Here is a 17130-nt window from a genome sequence, read left to right as displayed (position 1 = left end):
TTCACTTGTTTTATGCTGTATTTATATTCGTACGGTCTTGGTCTCTCTTTTGCCTCTAAATAATTACTAACCGTTCATAAAAATTTGATAGAAATATAAAATCTTTAAAAAATAAATTTTAATGTTATACAACATTTTATTTCCTTTTCTTTTGAGTTATTTATATATTATTTTCACCTTTTATTAATATTTTTTTATTTAATGATTTATTTAGATATATCATTTATTTAGATATATCATTTTCAAACGTAAATATCTCTTTGATTGTCGGATAAATTTAATAGTTTAATTACAAATCTGATATTAATAATACTATTTCAAGTAAATTTATAATTTTTAATGTAATATGGTTAGTTTGTCTCATTTTCTGCGGTAATTTATTTCCTTAATTTTTATTTTTTTTATTTTTTTTCCAACTGGGCATCACGTGCTGTGCCGTGCACGTTGAGAGTTGACTATTCATGTATATATATATACACTAGGTAGAAGCAACGTGCAAAGCACGTTTATCTAGTTTAATGAAATAATTATTTAAAAAAATAGTATATATTTCATAAAAAAATTGATTTCAATCAATAATTTAAAGCATATGGAAAAAAATGTAAAATGTAGCATGGTTTGAGCTTTTTTATACTTATCAATTTTCTAATAACATTTTATATTATTATTGACTCTTTAATTTCAATTTATTTATTTATTTTATTATTATAGTTTTCCTTATTTTATTTTACTATTGTAAAAATTATTGTGTATTTTGGGTTAAGGTGTTTTTTTACCAGTAAATCACAACACAACATGTTTAATTTGTTTTTCGGATTGGGCCCTTTACATTTGGTTGGTGTATTGTGTTTTGGGTGAGGTTTGCTTGTGCTGCTATGTATATGAGTTAGGGCCCAGCCCGTGTGGCATGTGAAGCCCAGTCCTAACTCTTCAAAATGGTGCCGTTTTAGACTAATTAAAACCCTAAAAAAAATTCCCCCTCATTCGTATCACCCACACCGCAACAACCCCCCCGACCCCCTTCCCTTCTTCCTGCAGCGAAGAACTCACGAGCAAACGAAACCCTAGCGGTCTCGTCTCTCGTCTCCCGTCTCCTCTCTCTCTCTCTAACAGACGAAACCCTCACCGCTGACATTTCGGTAAGCCTCTGTCTCTCTCTCTCTCTCTCTCTCTCCATCTTTGAGCAAATATTTCGGTAAGCCCTAAGTTTCCGATTTTTTTTTTCCTTTAACATGGGTCGTTTTCCCCTACTCTGCACAGATCTAGGAACAACTCCATTAGTCAATTTGTTTGCTTATGATTTCAGTTTTTTGTTTCTTAAATGAGTTTATAGCGGTAAACGATTTGAGTTTTTTGTTTCTGAGTTTTTCTTCTCTTAGTGTCTCTTCAGGTTCGTAAAGTGCAAGGGTTGTGTATTTTTTTTTATGCCTGGCGTTGGTTTGGGGATTTTTTTTTTTTGAAAGTGCAAGGATTTTACATGCCTGGATTTTACATTTTCGAGTGGAATTTTGGGGTTTTATATTTGTGAAGCTTTTAGGGGTGACTAATCAGAAGGTGCTGGGTTTTGTGGTTGCTGCATGTAGAAGATTGTGGAGCTGGTGTTGGATTTTTTAGTGCTTATGAGTTGAAGACTGTGACTTGGGACTGGTGGTTGAAATTTAGGGTTTTGCATGCTTTGGTTTTGATTTGGTAGGCTCTGCATGTGTAAGCCTTTAGGGGTCCTTTGCTCAGTTGGAGGATCCCTGTTGTAAAAAGAATTGACTTTTGAGGTGTGATTATAGGGGGTTCATGAATTCTTCGATAATTTATTATGCTGGTTGAATTGGGTTGATAATCAAGTGAGGAGGTGTTGAAATTTGCATTCGTGGTTACACAGATTTGGGTGGAAATGTTTGATTCGGTTCAGGATGGGGGACATGATAGCAATGGAGTTTTGGTACCAGTTCTGATTCCTTGGCTATTTGAGTGGCGTTATGGTGGAAGAAGTGTGTCACTTTGTGGCTCTTTCACAAGGTGTGAGGCTAAGATGATCATATTTTGATATTTTTGTTACTACCCAGATCTGAATTGTTCTTGTTATTGATATTTGATAGTTTTTGGGTGATCAATATATCTTTTTGTTTTCAGTTTATAGATTGGATCTGTGATTGGAGTTTTTATTGGATTCCTGGATATGTTGTTGGTTTCCATGTTTTGAGTATGTATGTTGTGGGTTGTTTGTATTTTTGGTGAAAATGTTTTTTTTTTTTTTTGGTGGGTTTGCAAGGGTTATTTGAGTTCTCTGCTAAATATTTAACTAAAGGTTTTAAATATTGAGGCTTTGGTGTTCTGGCCAGTAGTGTTAGTGTGTTCTGCACTAAGGGTTATTGAGAAGTTCTACAATGAAATAGGTGTAATTTGTTAATTTATGACCTTATACCCATCTTTATTTTCATCTCTGCATGTTGGGTTGAGTCTAGGTGGATGGAAGTTTTGTCAGTTTCAGTAATTTCAGTTGTGTTTAGACCTCTTAAGGTTTAACTTATATATATATATATATATTTATATTCATTCTCAAAGCATCATTAGTTCAGAGAAATATACCATTATTGTTTTGTTTAGTACATTTTTTCTTTTGAGCATAATTTATTTGGACTGAAACTTCAACCATATAGAAATATCTTCATTGCAGAGTCCCAAAGGGTGACTTGTTATGGTTTTTTTTTTTTTTTTTTTTTTTTTTTTTTGAATTTTGAATTTTGAATTTTGGGTTTGAAGTTCATGATGGTTTGCAGTTTGTATATGGATAGATGTATAATTTAGCTTGGTTAATGTTGATTTGATCAATAGACCATAAGCTATTTATTTTAGATATAGATGTGATCAATATATATATACATTTAGATGCATGGAAATTAAGAAACATATATTGTAACAAATACTTCTCATGACTTGTCATCCTAAAAAAATTATGGGTTTTATTATTTTGGTTTGCAGGCATTGTGTTGCTGCCAGTTATAAATGTGATACTTTTTCAACTGGCTTATTGCTGTTTTTGCATGTGTGATTTTTAGATGAGTCAGAAAATATAATCTTTTTTATAATGCAGTGTTGTAAAGCTTATATTTGTCTATGTTATTATCTATAATCTATATATTCATGAGAAAATATATTTCCCTGTTTGTTGGTATTTTTATTGTTCTTTATTTCCTGTTTTTTATTTTATTTCTTGAGCTGATTTGCTTGTTTCTTTTCTTATTTTGCATTGGTTTTTACCACAATGCATTTGAGGGAGACGGGTTCTAGAACAGATCTGGGTAAGTTTTTTTTTCCCCCTATAATCTATGTACTCATCTATTATGTTGGTTTGTTGGTATATAACTCATCTACATTGTACTGCCCTCAATATTCTTGTATCTCATCTGTGTTGGTTTGTTGGTTTTTTGTTTGAAATATGTGGCTTTCAATATCGAGAACAACTTTTTCTGGTTTGCATGTCATTGTTTTAAAAAAACAAATACAACAGAACACATAAGTAGAAATAAGAACAAATACAACTTTTTGGTTTGCTTAGTGTAGAGTTTGTTATCTTCTTAGAACATAAGAACATAACCAAGCACAACATTGAACATAACCAAGCCAAAAAGACAGCACCGAACATAACAAAAAAAATCAAAAGAATTAAGAAAACAAATACAGCAAAACACATAAGTAGAAATAAGACACTGTAAGAGTTAATAATAATAACCTTAGTGTAGAGTTTCTTATCTTTTTAGAACATAAGAACATAACCAAGCACAACATAAAACATAACCAAGCGAGAAAACAGAACCCATTATGTTTTTAGATCTTTCCATATATTGCACCTTCTTATATACAGCATGAACCATCATGAACCAAACCAAAAAATAGCACAAATCTGAACAGCAAATGAAAGATAACAAAGTAAACCACACTATATACTTACAAAGAGAAAAACTAGAAATGTGTGGAACTCTGAAAGTCTTGAATACAGCCCACACTTTGACCCACAAACTATAAGAATACACAGGAAAGTATAAAAGTTTTTCTTAGGCAGATTATGTGTAGGCAGATTTTCCTTACCATGAACAAAGAAATAACACTAAGGAAATATGTACCTCTGAAAGAAAACACCAAATCATCTATACGAAACAAGCAAGCAGGAAACCACAAATGAGCCATAAAGACCCTTTTAAGGTGCCTGTTCTCCTCAATCATCCAGGACGTCCTATCACCCTGCAAAACCACTACTACAACCAATTAAACTGCTGCAAAACCAATCATATAGATATAGGAAAAGGTAAATCTCTCTGCTGAAAAACCGATCAAACGGGTATGGGAAAAGAAAAAACATGCATTTATCTCTTTATGACATAGATCTCTTTATTTAAATCTGTGACATAGATTTAATTTTACTTGTGCAGGGAAGTGTTGAAAAGAATGTAATGAGTCATGACTATTATGATGAACCGTCGAAATGATGCATGGTTTTTTTTTTCTTTTTTTGTTCAGTAATGAAAGTAGTCTTTTATTTCTTTTTCATCTTTTAATTTTTTTTTCTTCAGTAATGACTACAGTTATCAAAATGTAAAAGAGATGCATGGATTTTATTTTATTTTTTTACCCAATGAGATCGATTTAATATTTTTTGTGATTTTTTTTTCTAGGTTTTGATTTATTTATTGGCTAGATGAGACATGCATGTCTTTTTTTTCCTTCTTCAACAGAGAGCACATTTTTTTTTCCTAACTATCAAGGATAATTTTTTAATGTATTTTATGATTTTTTAGTGGGTTTTGATTTTTTTTAGTAGCGAGTCAAACTTTTTTTATTAGCTAGATTTTATGATTTTTTAGTGGGTTTTGATTTGTTTTTAGTAGTGAGTTAAAATTTTTTTTATTAGCAAGATTCATGATTTTTTAGTAGCGAGTCTTTTGACTTATTTAATATTTTTTACGATTTTTGCCTTTTTTTTTTTTAATCCTTATCAGTGATATTGAACGTTAGATTTAAATATTAAACGTTACTGTATGCATGCACTGATGCACCTATATACGTTACCTATACGCATGCACTGACCATGGACAGGCTGTACTGATAGCCGCTTAATCATGCATTGGAAAGGGACATGAGTGGGCTGACGGAAAGGGACATGAGTGGACTGACAAAAACAGTACAATTGTCACTGATTTGGACTGCCAACAGACTAAAATAATTATATAATAAACCCAATTCAAAGAGGCTTGCACGGACTACATGCAGAAAAACTGAAGGAAACGAAAACGGAATGGGAATTCACTGTTTATTCTTGTAGGAGTGAGATAGAGGCTTATTATTATAGAATATATATATGGTCAAGTTGCACTAGTCTAAAAATTAGCTGTCATTATTGATGGCTAAGAAAATCCATTAAACAATGTGTAAGGCATGCATAATATGTTTGTTGCATTCGCATTCAATTGCGTGATGCACGGTTGCTGGCTCTGGTAGCATACCCCACAGCCTCTAATAAAATCACTCCTCGCCGCCTTGCTTGGCATATATAGAACCCCCCATATATAGATAATGTTCCTATAACAGACATTGAAAATAATATTATATATATATTGAAGCCAGCTTAGAAAAGTACTAACTCTTATCGGTATGTATGTTTTAAAAAAGAATAATAATATATATAAATTTGAAATTTATAAGTTTTACATAGAATTTTTATTAAAAATTAAAGGGGATTTTATCGTAAAAAAAAAATCAATTATGTATAATGAAATTAACTTTTTTTTTTATAAAATAAATGTATACATTTATAAGTATGTATTTTTTTTTTTATTTAAGGCAATAGGGCAATACCTCTAACTTTTATTAAAAAGACTATCGCTTATGACAGAGGAAAATCTTATTACAACAAAATAAAACAATCACCAATAAACAAACAAAACAAAACCAACCCTCCACTAAACTCTAACATCCAATAAACAAACAAAACAAAACCAACCCTCCACTAAACTCTAACATGTGGTAATCCAACCTTATCCAGCCGAAGCATACCCTTCAACTTACGTGGCAAAGAAGCATAATCAACAAATCTACTATTATGACCTTCCACTTCCCCACTTGCAAGGAAATCCAGGCATTATTCCATTTTCTGAATTGATGTTCAGTGGTAAAGTGCACATCTCTTAGTAAAAGCAATAGATCATTCCTAAAATTCCATAAGTACCAAAACATGCACTTACGACTAAACAACCAAGAAACCACTAACATGGAATCACATTAAATAAAAATTTGATTGAAACCCAACTCTTTGCAAAAGGCAAGGCCAACAATTAACATCCTCAATTTGGCCTCATTATTCGTTTTGTATCCAAAATAAGAAGAGAAGGCTCATTCTAAGTTTCCCCTATGGTCCCTAATGACGTCTCCTGCACCACAATTATACATTTAAAAGTACTTGTCCATAACATTAACATTACCATTAACAATAATGCTATTCATCATATTAATTCTCATCATCCTTTTATCATCCCATTATGTGATATTAGATGATTTGAGACTATTTATTATATTTCACTTGTGAACTTATCATCTAATGTCATATCATGGGATTAGGCCTGTGCATAAAAGGGCCTGACCCGATCAACCCGTAAGGCCCGACATGGCCCCATCCACCTAAAATCGAGTTCAGCGGATCAAGCCCATTAACGGTTTTTTTACCCCTAACATCGGTCGAAACCGATCACCCACAGAAGAGGAACGTCGCCTAGCAACTAAGGAGGAAGCTCCACGCCGAGGAATTGAAGTGCTCTTCGTCGTCCTCTTCATCGTCATTTTTTAAGCTGAGATGGAGACGCCTCACGATCAGCACGAAGGCGATGGAGGAGTGCCTGTGCTTTAGGCCTAGCTCAGATCATGACGTGGCATCGTGTTGCTAGAGTAATGGGTCGAGCTTGCTCCCTGAGGAAGAGAGATTTCTTCGGCATGGCACTTGGTTGATGGAATCGGAGTGGTTTGCGAAGGAACAATGAAATGGTTAAATTAAAACACAGATTTTTGTATTAAAACACAGATTTGTCCCTCTATTTCGATTTTCATTTCTCTGTTCTTTTTTTTTTTCTCAGGAATATATCATCACATGATTATCCATTTCTGAGATTGATTAAGATAAAAACTACCAACGAGAAGATAAAAACCCATTTCTGAGATTGATTGAGATAAAAACCCTCTATTTCAATTTCTCTGTTCTTCCTCCTTTGGCTAAGGCTACGGCTACAACATGAGATGTGGAATTGCCTTTTTGCCCTCCAATGTATACGGCAGAACAAGCGAGGAGAAAGCAAACAGGTTTAGAACGGGTTCGACCCGACCTGAATTTCACAGATCGGATCGGATCGGATCAATCGTGCTTTGTTTTTCCTTGAGGGTCGGGTCGGGTTGGACCAAAATTGGAACCGGGTGGCTCAGTGTGCAGCCCTACATGGGATGATGAATAGATTTTTTCTAACATTAATCAGATAACCCCAAGCGAGAGTCAACGTAAACTTGCACCATCAAGCAAGGCCGCTAAATTACACCTCCATTAATCAGAAAATCTTCCATGAAGTTTGGTATATAAAACAAATTAAGAGTTAAGATTTCAATCGACTTCGTTCTTGTCTAAATAATGACGTTATAAAAGAACACATTAACGATCTTAAAATCGCCATTTGAGTTCGAAAAATCAACACTGACGTACAATAATAAAACAATGGACGTTCACTTGACAAGCGATTTCCGATCGAAGTTTCTCACCCATAGGCATTTTGGGGGTAAGTCTTCATATGGGAAATCAAGTGGTGCCCGTCTACTAACATTTGCATTCTTCTCCTATATATGCATCTATCAGACTGTAAGAATACTGATTCAAGCTTGCTAACGAGAGAGAAACCAGAGAATATGCAAAATACTCATGCGTTGCATTTTATCATTTACAGTGCTGCTACTTTATACACACAAAACAGAGCAACCTTTCTAACAGAAAACTAAGGAATATTCTAGCCTTCCTATCTGTACAGCTATGAAATGTAACAACCTCTAAAATTACATAATGATACATAACAGATCATCTATGATGAAGACACTTTGGTAAATGAACCGTGGCATTATTACAAGAACTGATTCTATTTGATGATCCATGTTGCTGCATATCAGAGACGTTGATGTGCATGGTTTCTGCTGCATTTACTTGATCAAGATCCTTGCAAGAGCTGGTACCATGTTGCTCTAATACCCCCCCCCCCCCCCCCACAAGATGGAGAATAGATATAAACTATTCCCATCTTGGAAAGGTGTAAGTAAAGCAAGTAAGAAGGCAAGGACTTAGGGAACATATCGGCAAGTTGGGAAGAAGTATGAACATGTGCAGTCCGAATAGCCCCTTCTTGGATTTTATCTCGGATAAGGTGGCAGTCCACCTCAATATGTTTTGTCCTCTCGTGGAAGACAGGATTTGCTGCAGTGTGTAAAGCAGCTTGGTTGTCACAGAAGTGCTCAGCAGGTTGAGGGTGAGGAATGGAAAGGTCATGAAGTAGATGTCTCAGCCAAGTAAATTTAGTGGTAATCGATGTCATGCTACGGTATTCTACCTCAGCAGAAGATCTTGAGACAACTTGTTGTTTCTTTGATCTCCAGGAGATAAGACAGTGCCCCAAGAAAATACAGAACCCAGTGACTGACTTGCAGGTGTCTAGGCATGAGGCTCAATTTGAATCACAGTAACCTTTGAGGTTTATAGGGGAGGTAGAAGAGAGAAGGATGCCCTGGCCAGGTGCATTTTTAAGGTATCTCAAAACTTGATGAGTAGCAGCAAGATGGGAGGAAGTGGGATGGTCCATGAATTGGCTGAGTACTTGAATGGGATAACTAATGTCAGGTCTAGTTAAGGTAAGGTAATGTAATCTGCCAATGAGATGCCTATATGGAGTAGGATTAGATAATGGAGTGCTGGATGTTTTTGATAATTTATGATTTTGATCCATGGGAAGTGTCAATGGTTTGGAGGCTAAGTGAGCCAAATCAGTAAGGAGATCCAAGGTGTATTTTCGTTGGCAAAGATGGATACCAACTGGAGAACAAGCAACCTCAATGCCAAGAAAGTACCTTAAAGTACCAAGGTCTTTTATTTTGAAATGAGTGTTCAAAAAATCCTTTAAAACCGAAATGGATTGAACAGAATTGGTGGCAACTACTATATCATCAACATAAACTAGTAGTGCTGTAAAACTTGTATCAGTAATGCAAGTGAAGAGGCTGTAGTCAGCCTTAGATTGAGTAAAACCGAATTGAATCAAGGCAGTGGAAAATTTGTCATACCATTGGCAGGAAGCTTGCTTTAAACCATATAAGCTCTTCAGCAATTCACAAACCTGGCCAGGTTTAGTTTTGTTGTGGCCAAGTGGTGTCTTCATATAGATGTCTTCATGTAACTCTCCATTTAGGAAAGCATTATTGACATCGAACTGGTGCAAATGCCAGCCTTTAATGGTTGCTAAAGCAAAAATCGTTCGGATGGTAACCATCTTTACCACGGGTGAAAAAGTTTCATGATGGTCCATGCTGGGTTGTTGTGTAAAACCTTTAGCAACCAATCTCACTTTCTTCCTCTCAATTGTACCATTAGAATGGTACTTGGTTTTGTAGGCAAATTTGCAATCAATGGGAGTTTTGTGAGGTGGTAAGTCTATAAGGATCCAGGTTCAGTTAAGCTCTAATGCTTCAAGTTCTGTTTCCATTACCTTTCGCCAATCACTGTCTTTAGCAGCTTGCTTGTAAGTGATAGGGTCAGTGTGTGATGAAATGGTAGTGGAAAATAAAGCATAATCAGGTGACAATTTGTGGTAAGAGACTGAAAAAGATAAGGGAAAAGGGATACCTGAAGGAGCTGATGCCATGTGGCCCGATTGGGAGGATGAGATACAAGTGGCTTGTTGGTATAGTGAGAGTCTTGCAGGTACTTGGGAGCACGATAGGTTCTAGTGGATTTGCGAAGAGGAAGTGATAGGGAGGAATCTGGTTGTGGTGTAGGAATGCCTATGGGAAGAGGGTCGATGTGTGAGATAGGTTGTATGTCTAATGTTGTATGTGTGGGTGAAGAGATATTAGGAGGTGATATGGCTGAAGGAGAAGGAAATTCTGTGAGTGTTAAAGGGTCAAGTAAGGAGGAAGAATGTGTAGATGAGGGAGATGGTGGGGAAGGAGAAGCATGGGTTTGCAGTAGATTGTTTGGTGAAGGAGAGGAGTCAAAGTGGGAAGGAGTATTTAAAAATGGGACTTGGAGGGAAGGTTGAAGAGGTTGGCAGGGAAAAGAATTAGGAGTAGGAAAAGAAAGAGGTGAGATCTGATCTGAGTGATGAAAGGGGAACACATGCTCATGGAAGGTAACGTCTCTAGAGAGGAAAATGGCTTTAGTTTGAAGGTCTAAAAGCTTATATCCTTTAACCCTAAAGGGGTAACCAAGAAATACGCAATATCGACCATGGGGTTCAAATTTCTGGCAGTTGTGGGATAGGGTGGAAACAAAACAAAGGCAGCCGAAGATGTGCATGTGAGAATATGTGGGAGGTTGTTGAAAGAGGAGTTCAAAAGGTGTTTTATTGGAAAGAAGAGGAGTTGGGACATGGTTAATAATGTAGACTGCTGTGAGTACACAGTCAATCCAGTATGGTTTGGGAAGGTTGGATTGAAGTTGGAGGGATCGAGCTACATTCAAGATATGTTGGTGTTTTCTTTCGGCTATGTCGTTTTGTTGTGGGGTTTCCACACAAGTGCGTTGATGTATAATTCCTTTATTGTTATAGAATTCTCTCATTTGAAACTCAAGTCCATTGTCACTGCGAATTGTTTGAATTTTAGTATGGAATTGGTTCTCAACCAGATTACAAAAAGCTTCAAGACAAGGTCTGGTATCTGATTTAGCTTTAAGCAAATACAACCAAGTGGTACGGGAGTAGTCATCAACGATGGTTAAAAAGTATTTAGTGCCATCGTAAGCTACCACTGAGTTGGGTCCCCATATGTCGCAGTTGATAAGTTCAAATATGGTTTTGCTTTTATGAGAACTTAATGGGAAAGGCAACCTGTGATGTTTTGCAAGAGGACAAATAAGACAAGGATTATCATCAGAAATGGTAGAAACATGGTTGTGAATTAAAGGATCTTGAATTAGATGTAATTTGGAAAAGGGAGTGTGACCCATATGACAATGCCAAATATCAGAGACAGTTAAAAGTTTTGACAGTAGCTAAAGCCGAAGAATTTGTATGCAATGAAAGAGGCAAATGATCATGGAGGGCTGTAGGAGGCACTAGTGTAGCAAGTAAATGATAGAGTCCTCCTTGTATCCCACCCATGCCAATCGTTGTCCCTGACAAAAGGTCCTGAATGAAACAAAATTGTAAAAGAAATAAAAAATAGCAAGGAAATGAGAGGGTTAGCTGTTTGACAGAAAGCAAGTTAAACTGAAAAAAAGGGATGCATAACACATTGTGTAAAGTTAATGTGTTAGAAATAGAAACTGTGCCAATGTGTGTGACAGGTGCAGTGTGACCATTGGGAAGTTTAACCATGAAAGAAACCTTAGAGGTGATGGAGGAAAAATGGGAGGTGCTGCAGATCATGTGATCGGTAGCACCTGTGTCAATTATCCAAGGTGTGTGTGTGTGATTTCTAGAAATGCAAGAGCTAAGGCAAGAAAAACTACCATTCATCATGGAAGAATGCGTGCAATCTGCTTGAATTGTGTTCACTGAATGATTGGCAAGGGAGACATCCTTTGACTGCAATAGAGATAATAGTTGGTTGTATTGATCCTTTGTGAGGGTCATTGGGGTATCTGAGGTTGGTTCTGGGTCGAGGGAAGTCAAATTTGCAGATGGGGAAGAAAAAGTGGGTTGTTTGGTTTTATTGTGAAGTTTGTGACCAATGGGATAACCATGAAGTTTATAGCATTTTTCTGCTATATGTCCGGTCATGTGGCAATGGGAACAAATAGGGGGTTGGGCATTTCCAGCCTTGAAACAAATATCAAGATTATGCCCTTGAATTTTGCAGTGGGTACAAAATGGTCTATCACGTTTGGGTGATTGGATGGATTTGGAAAAAGGTATGTAGGAATTGGTGGAATATTTAACAGCAAGAGCCTTTGTATCTGGTGAGGGGAGGGCAGAAAGCATAAGGTGCTGCATTTCTTGTTGTTGGATCATAGAGAAAATTTTATTGAGAGGCGGTAGGGGATCGAAAAGCCTGATTTGGTCTCGGGTGATTTGAAAGAATCATTTAGACCCATAAGGAATTGAATAACGCAATCCCTTTGGTATCTATCAATTAACACAGCTAATTTGCCACAAGTGCAATCGGGTATAGGATCATAAATGGTAAGTTCATCCCATAGGGTTTTAAGTTTCCCAAAATAAACACTAAAAGAATTTGAATCTTCTTGCAAACCTATTAGTGCCTTCTTAAGTTGGAAAATCCGATGACCATTTTGTTGGGTAAAACGTTCTTTGAGCTCACCCCAAATCTGAGCAGCATTATCGATTAGAACAATGCTGGATTTCAAGGAAGAATTGATGGAATTATGTATCCATGAAACAACAAGGTCATTGCACCTTTCCCATGCATCAAGAAGTGGACTAGCAGGATCAGTTGGTTTGGTCAAGGTTCTGTTGATAAAACCGATTTTGTTCTTGGCTCGAAGGGCTCGGCACATAGCTCTTGATCAAGTAGTGTAGTTTTCACCAGTGAGAAGGTCTGGAACCAATGGCAAGGAAGGATTATCACCATGGTCAAGGCGGTATGAGTTGGTAACGCTATTGAAATCGAGAAGTTGTTTATTGACAGGAGTCTCTTTGTCAGAAGACATAGTAGAAAGTTTCTCAGTCGCAGGCTCTTGATACCAGGTAAGAATACTGATTCAAGCTTGCTAACGAGAGAGAAACCAGAGAATATGCAAAATACTCATGCGTTGCATTTTATCATTTACAGTGCTGCTACTTTTTACACACAAAACAGAGCAACCTTTCTAACAGAAAACTAAGGAACATTCTAGCCTTCCTATCTGTACAGCTATGAAATGTAACAACCTCTAAAATTACATAATGATACATAACAAATCATCTACGATGAGGACACTTTGGTAAATGAACCGTGGCATTATTACAAGAACTAATTCTATTTGATGATCCATGTTGCTGCATATCAGAGACGTTGATGTGCATGGTTTCTGCTGCATTTACTTGATCGTGATCCTTGCAAGAGCTGGTACCATGTTGCTCTAATACAGACAACGTAACCTCTTGCATTCGCATCATGGATATCTCAATTTTCTTCCTTCTTCTTACGCTCATCCAAACTCCTCTCCTATCTTCATCATCAAAAACATCTGACGTTCTCAGAGGCTCATCTTTATCTGTTGAGAACCCAAGCGACAAACTGGTTTCTCTCAATGGTGATTTCTCTGCAGGATTTTTCCCGGTAGGTGAAAACGCTTTCTGCTTTGCCATATGGTTGACAAGGTCCTCAGCTTCGACCGTTGTTTGGATGGCAAATCGAGATGATCCGGTTGATGGAACAGGTTCACAGCTTTCGCTTTCGAAAGATGGCAAGCTTCGCCTAACAAACTCGGTCGGTATAACCGTTTGGGCCACCAGAACAGCAGCCTCGACCCCTTTAGAGTCCTCGAAATTGCAACTACAGCTCCAAAACACCGGAAATCTTGTTCTAAATCATTCTCAGAGTGGTGTCATCTGGCAGAGCTTTGATTCACCAACAGATACTCTTCTTCCACAACAAACGCTAACCAGGATTTCAACCCTTGTTTCAAAATCAAGCAAAGTAGACTATTCTTCTGGCTACTATAAGCTATTTTTTGACAACGATAATGTCCTTAGTCTATTGTACCAAGGTCCTGTTGTATCCAGTCTCTACTGGCCTGAACCTTGGCTTAGTAATCCTGGACTAGTCGGAAGGTCTATGTACAACTCTAGTAGAGCTGCAGTACTGAACGAGTCGGGTTATTTCTGGTCATCTGATCATTTGGTAATCCTAGCTACAGATTTTGGTGTGAAAACTCACAGAAGATTAACTCTTGATCGTGATGGTAACCTTCGATTATACAGCCTGGAAGCAATGAATGAAGGGTGGGATTGGGTTGTCACATGGCAAGCGGTGTCCGATCCATGCACGATTCATGGCATATGTGGGCCCAATAGTGTTTGTAGTTATGATCATGCTTCCGGCAGGAGATGCTCTTGCTTGCAGGGATTCAAGATCAAAGATCCAACTGATTGGTCTTTTGGGTGTGAAGCAGACTTCAATCTCCCAGGCAATCAGAGTCATGAAAAGCTGTCTAGTTTTCTCCAACTTTCTCATGTTGAGTTCTATGGCTATGATATAGAGTTCCAGCCTAATGTGACCTTACAACACTGTGAAACGAATGCCTGATGACGTGTGGTTGCAAAGGTTTCCAATTTAAATTTAGCGCAGCTGACGGTGGCTATTTATGTTACCCCAAGTATGAGTTATACAATGGACAACTTACACCAAATTTTGAGGGAGACTTTTATTTAAAAGTACCCAAAGCTGGTTTTTTCTATAACAAGACGCTGGATGCCTCCGAATCAAGGTTGAATTGCATAGTCGAACTTAGCTGGCAAGTTAGAGGCACGTATGAAAATAAGACAGCGAAGCTTTTGCTTTGGTTTGCTACTGCAGTGGAGGCCTAGAGGTAATCTGCATTTTCCTGGTGTTCTTTCCTTGTTCATGAGCAGTAAGAATTCCGACCCAGTTGCAGAAGGATACCTCCTGATGTCTAGATTCAAGTGATTCAATTTTTCTGAGCTGAAGAAGGCCACAAGGGGTTCGTTGAAGTGATTGGACGAGGAGGGGGAGGGATAGTATACAAAGGTATACTGCCCGATAAGCAAGTTGCAGCAATCAAAAGACTCGACGAAGCTAACCAAGGAGAAGCCGAATTCCTAGCAGAAGTAAATACCATTGGGAGGCTTAACCACATGAACTTGATAGACATCTGGGGATACTGCGTAGGGGGAAAGCATAGGCATCTGGTGTACGAGTACATGGAGCATGGATCCTTAGCAGAAAAACTTACTTCTAACGAACTTGATTGGAAAAAGAGGTTTGATATTGCAGTGGGCACAGCGAAGGGCTAGCTTATTTGCATGAAGAGTGCCTAGAGTGGGTTTTACATTGTGATGTAAAGCCTCATAACATGCTCTTGGACTCCAACTATCAACCAAAGGTAGCAGATTTTGTTCTTTCCAAACTAATGAATAGAGGTGAGCATGATCATTCAAGCTTCTCAAATATGAGAGGAACTAGATAGGTTATATGGCTCCTGAATGGGTTTATAAGCTTCCTATCACCTCTAAAGTTGATGTCTATAGCTATGGGATTGTGGTGCTGGAAATGGTTACTGGAAAGAGCCCCACAGGTACGCAGCATAGCTCTGGTGGCAGAGGGGCGAAAGAGCATACTAGATTGGACACGCAGGTGAGGGAGAAGATCATGCATGCTGATGGTGAAGCTTCAAGGGAGTCGTGGAATATTGACGAGATTGTAGACCCAAGCATGGGTGGCATATATGACTCCGCTCAAGGTGGCTAAGATGGAAGTTCTGCTCAAGGTGGCTTTGCAATGCGTTGCCGAAGACATGGATGATAGGCCCACCATGACCCAATTAAGTTGTAGAGATGCTTCGCTGCAACGAGATCAACTGATAGACTAAGTTAATTGAGCTGTTTTTATTTTTATGCAGATTGATCATTTGACATCTCTTTAACACGTTCTGATATTATTATTATTTTATTCTGAAAAGTTTACATGTCTATATATATGAAATCTTCTTATAGAAACATTTCTAGTTGGCATAAGGCCATTCCATATTTATTTTATTTAGGGTGAAGTTAATCAATTATATATGTGGATAAGTTAGAGCATGTCTATTCAAGGGGTAGGGATTAATATCTTTCTTTATGGTCGACTAGGTTCTAGTTATCTATTTCATTAACTCGAGGAACTTTGGCTGGACGTTGGATTAGCAAACGAGATAAAGTGGCTCTTTAGTATAAATTTTGGCTATATATATATTGCTAGTTTGGTATTAGTACAAATTGTGTAAATTTCTTAACGGTTGAAATAAATATATATATACGTATATATATTTTGGGGATTTTTTTTTTTTTTGGATAGGTAAGAAGTGACTTTATTAATCCACGTAAATAGGTAATGCCCGAGTACACATAAATTATACAAGAAAGAGCCTATTTATAAAACATCGACCATTTCTTTTGTTTCATTGCACCACATTAAACATAGAGGCACCATCTTCCATACAGTTGCAATGTGGCAATTGTCCCAAATCCCTCGCCAATAAGGCAATAGATGTATCACCTTCCTTAGGCATTGCCCATGCGATACCAAGCCTAGTGAAGATTTCATCCCATAATATATACATTAACTACTTCATAATGAAGAAGAAGATTATCTGTTGATTCATGGTTATGTTTGCACATGAAGTACCAATCCATTATGTAGAGACCATGCTTTTTTAACTTGTCGATAGTCAATATTTTATCATGGGATGCCAGCCAGTTGAAAAAAGCAACCTTGAGGGAGACATTGTTCCTCCAAATGCTCTTCCAAGGGAAGGCATTGAAGGTATGAGTCGTCAAGGCCTTGTAGTATGAGTGGATTGAAGATATCTTGCTCTCTGTGCATGTCTAGAGTAATCTATCGTCCCCTCAAGCCTTTAGTTTTAGCGTGTATACGCATTGTAGAAATCGGCGATGTCTCCCACCTCCCAATACTGTATAACTCTAGTAAATCTCGCAAACCATTGAAGCGAATAAGTAGAAATGCACATATTATTAGCCACCAAGGAACAGCTTGACTTGACGCAATCTTATAAAAAGAGGGGAAAATGTTTTTCAAAGCAATATCCCCACCCCTTTTGGGAAATACTTTATGCATATATTCATGCGATTTATGAGTTTTAGAAATTAAATCTGAGCATGCTATTTATTATTGAGTCTATATTATGTGCATGATATCTTTGACATAGTAATTTTGCGATATATTGAT

General features: G+C 37.2%; 1 pseudogene; it reads left to right on the top strand.

Moving 5' to 3' along the window:
- Positions 1 to 1145: 1145 nt before the first annotated feature.
- LOC122274685 lies at positions 1146 to 15902 on the top strand (annotated as a pseudogene).
- The last annotated feature ends 1228 nt before the right edge of the window (positions 15903 to 17130 follow it).

Source organism: Carya illinoinensis, chromosome 8, assembly GCF_018687715.1.
Source record: "Carya illinoinensis cultivar Pawnee chromosome 8, C.illinoinensisPawnee_v1, whole genome shotgun sequence".
Taxonomy (NCBI): domain Eukaryota; kingdom Viridiplantae; phylum Streptophyta; class Magnoliopsida; order Fagales; family Juglandaceae; genus Carya; species Carya illinoinensis.
Note: the sequence above shows the minus strand (reverse complement) of the source record. Positions and strands in the feature narration are given on the sequence as shown.